At 41.2% G+C, this 4,024-nt stretch overlaps 1 non-coding gene across 3 annotated transcripts; it reads right to left on the reverse strand.

Annotated features, from left to right (window-relative positions):
• Positions 1 to 83: 83 nt before the first annotated feature.
• On the reverse strand, positions 84 to 3,801 carry LOC105051700 (uncharacterized). Of its 3 annotated transcripts, none has more exons than XR_012143411.1 (3): positions 3,746 to 3,801; positions 1,951 to 2,237; positions 84 to 452 (listed from the first exon to the last, which is right to left on the reverse strand). It is a non-coding gene; the product is annotated as an uncharacterized protein (transcript). The 3 variants fall into 3 exon arrangements; XR_012143410.1 differs by lacking the exon at positions 3,746 to 3,801 and adding an exon at positions 3,148 to 3,195; XR_012143409.1 differs by lacking the exon at positions 3,746 to 3,801 and adding an exon at positions 3,030 to 3,141.
• Positions 3,802 to 4,024: the final 223 nt, after the last annotated feature.

The raw sequence follows: 4,024 nt of genomic DNA on the forward strand, positions 1-4,024 counted from the left end.
TCATATGGAATTAACAAGAAGTGTACAAAAGATTAGTAATCACTTCAGAACACTTGAAATTGAAACATGAAAACATACCTTTGCTGTAGGGATGCCATATTTGTCGCACAACTTCTTCATGAAGTCCTTTGATCCCTCCAATGCTGCAGCCTCTGCTGATGGGCCAAAGGTTGGGATCCCAGCCTTAATGAGGTCATTCGCAAGGCCAGCAACTAAGGGAGCTTCTGGACCAATTACCACCAGGCCAACTCCCCACATGTCACAAAAGGATATCACAGCTGCACTGTCAGAAATATTTAGGTCTGATATGCAGGTGGCATCCCCAGATTGACCAATCCCTGCATTACCAGGGGCACAAAAAACTGCATCACAGGATGGAGACTGCTTCAAGGCATAGCAAAGTGCATGCTCCCTTCCTCCACCACCAATGACCAGAACCACTACCCTCTCTTCTACAATAAGAAATATGCAATTAGAAATAACTTTCTCCCAATGAAGAAAGGAAAGGGTGATCCTTGTACCGATAACAATTCATTGGATCACAACAAAGAAATTAAGAGGATGATTGTTATACCAATAATAATTCATTGGACAAGAACAAATATGCCAGTAAAGATATTTCATAATCGCAAGGCTAGAAAGACTACATAGACATCATATTTCAAACATTCATATGCCCGGTCATACAAACTGCATTTTGAAGATTTGAGGTTTAACTCTCAATATTTAGTATGTAAGTTCAGTTTGCCACTCGCATCAACAGTGTTATTTTACCAGGGATCTTAACAACCCAATAATACGATCAATTCAAAGAAAGAAGAAGAAATGAAGGAAAGCCATGATCTGCATCTTTGCATTCCATAATTTCAAAAACAAAGGTAAGCAAGAATAACAACAGTCACATTCAAGGTCAATAAAATAGCTCAGATCTAGTCACAGCCACAGTAGCAGAAAACCACACCAAACCTTCGATTAATCTAAACATTCATTTTAAAACCAGCTATCATCCAAGAACACTACTCTAATCACATTTTACCTGTACCCTCCCCCAAAAATCGCCCATTTGAACTCTCCAACTCCAACAAAAGCATATTTTCAAATATCACCATCCTTAATCCAACAGAATTAAGACTTTTAGGCACTGATTTAAGTCCTGGTTGGCATGGCATGGTACGCACACAAAATATATAAGAAGCCAGTGACTTACCAGCATCCAACACTACCAGCTATAAGTCAAATTTGGCATGCTGCCCTGCCAGTGCATGCCAAGCACTAGCATGGCATGGTACATACAGCACAAAATACCGCTTTTCCATTACCACAACAACACAAGAAAAAAGAATCTTCTTCTCCAGTACTCCCTTTTTCACCACTTAGGGAAAAGGTTCCCAAGAAATAAAACACCTACTCCAGTAATCTCAGCAAGTATAACCAAGGTATTTCACATACCCTGCAGATTATAGGGCAGCAAAGAAGAACCTTCAGACAATGTCTCTCACAAGCTCTATTTTGATATGCTGATTGCTCAGACTATAATAAAAGGAAGATGCCAAGCCACCAAAGCATCAAATTTCCCTCATAAATGTCCTACCCAAGGCAGAGATAAACCCCAAACCCCAAACCTCTTCAAGCATATGGTCTCCAGAATCCCTTATGACATGGATTTAGAACACACTGTTTGATTATGTACTCGTATTTATATCTATATGAAATCAAATTAAGTTTATTTTAAATTAAATATGAAATGCATGCATCAGACGTTTCCCAAAAGTTGTGTTTTGAAACACTAAAATTTGGACAAAATCATTGGAACATTAGCTCAAATATTCCTGTCACTAACCTATACCCATAAATCGCACATGTGTACAACTTCTATTGCTGAATGATCACAAAAGGATTTTTCTTTCTATATAACAGAAATACTTATGAACTAAGGTCCCAGTTTCTCACCAGCCACCTTGGCACTGCCGTTGCCATTGCCAGAGAAGGGCAGTTCCTGCGAATCCCCATTGGAGCCATTCGGACGCCCTGGTGATGAAGCTCCAACGAGGCGACACAGGGGATTCTCCAATATGTGACAATGAAAGATCACTCCATCTCCATTTCTGGTAGCCAACAAAGGAAATTGATGAATTCAGGCCACCGAAAAGATGATTCTTGTGGAATGCTTTTGCTAGTCTGGAATCTGGAAATCTCAGTGAGCTCGCGATATTGTAAGCAGCACAAGCCATTGATTCCTAACAGAAAAAAAAAAGAAAAAAGAGAGTATTAGGAAAAAAAAAAGTGGAAAGCACAAAAAACAACCATCTCCATTAAAGTTCAAGTATTGAAATAAGAAAGGAAGAGTAACTTAATATCAGAGTTTTTTTAACTTCATTTTATAACAACAAGACCCGAAACCAATCAAACCTGTTGTGGGCGGGCATCGGGGGCTTCGAGCCCGAAAGTCCCATACCGGAAGTTTAAAAAGAGGCTACTGCTTAAGTATTGCCAGCCTCCCTCTCCCACGTGAGGCGCCTTTTGCGGGGGCAAAACCGTGGAGGGCGGGGGTGTTAACCGGGTCAAAGGCCTGGGCCCGTTCCAGAGCGGACAATACCTCACGATTGGTGAGGGGCGATGGGTGGTACGACTTGGGTAGTAGTGCTCTAACAGTGGCGCCGTCTGTGGGAACCCGTCCCCGTCCGCGCAGTAGCCTCCTTTGCAGGGGGGCTTCTGTTGTGGGCGGGCATCGGGGGCTTCGAGCCCGAAAGTTCCATACCGGAAGTTTACAAAAGAGGCTACTGCTTAAGTATTGCCAGCCTCCCTCTCCCACGTGAGGCGCTTTTGCGGGGCAAAACCGTGAGGGGCGGGGTGTTACTGGGTCAAAGGCCTGGGCCCGTTCCAGAGCGGACAATACTCACGATTGGTGAGGGGCGATGGGTTGGTACGACTTGGGTAGTAGTGCTCTAACAAAACCAAAAACTTATCTATAGATACTAAAACATCTCAACATAAACATATTATTTCTATGTATCAAAAAAAAAAAGCACCTTATTTCTGCAAGCTGGTCTTCTTTTCTTCCCCAGGAGAAAAGAAAGCTAATGAAGAACAAAAGAGAAGAGAAAGAACAAGAGAAACGGGAGAGAAGGGAGAAAAGAAGAAAGTGACCTAGCTGCTTTCTGGCTTCTACTAAGATATTTCTCTCCTTTGATGCCGTTTCTAGGGAATCAAGAAATGGGCAAAAAAGGGGGAAAAAAAAAAGGGTGGGTTTGGATTCCAAAGCTGGACCCGGTAATACTACTGGGTCGGATTCAGCTCCGACAAGAGCTCAGCAGTGAAAGAACTCAGGATTCGGATAAATTTATCGGGTTTTAAAGTGGAATCTGATTCATTCCGATTCCCGCCGCTCCTATTCCGTGAATAATGTCGCAATTTTTTTTACATAAAAATCACAAACAGGAACTCTTTTGCGGAGTAGAACAAGAAACAGAGCGATTATTCATAAGCCACTGAAACCAATTTGAAAAAAAAAATAAAATACTTAAAAATGTTGAGAAAAATCACAATTTGAAGTAAACCAAAATGGGAAACAATAGAAAAATAAAAAAAATCATTTTTTAAAAGAATCGCAGGTAAAAGGAAAACAACAAAATTTCAATTTAAATAAAAATTTCCCATCAATAAAACTGAGATAGGAGTAAGATTATCACTATTTTTAATTTTAAATCATATAAATCGATACGAAAGATTAAAATTGGGATCTTACCTTGAGATTATCGTGAACTTTTACCGCCTGAGAGCACCTAAAACCGCCGGCTTTTTCAAAGAGGTTTCAGGAGGGGGAACCAGGGGAAAGTGAGAAGCGATAGCCTGATTCAAGTCTATAAATCGAGGGGTTTTGATACCGTCACGCCCACGGTTGCCTATCGTCCACTCCGCGTCCGTCGACCGCCCAGAGCTCGATCATCTCGATGTTGGCCAATCCGACGATAGTGATTTAATCTAGAAGAAGGAAATAAAGTAAAATACACAACATACAATCCAA

Source organism: Elaeis guineensis, chromosome 8 (assembly GCF_000442705.2).
Source record: "Elaeis guineensis isolate ETL-2024a chromosome 8, EG11, whole genome shotgun sequence".
Classification (NCBI taxonomy): domain Eukaryota; kingdom Viridiplantae; phylum Streptophyta; class Magnoliopsida; order Arecales; family Arecaceae; genus Elaeis; species Elaeis guineensis.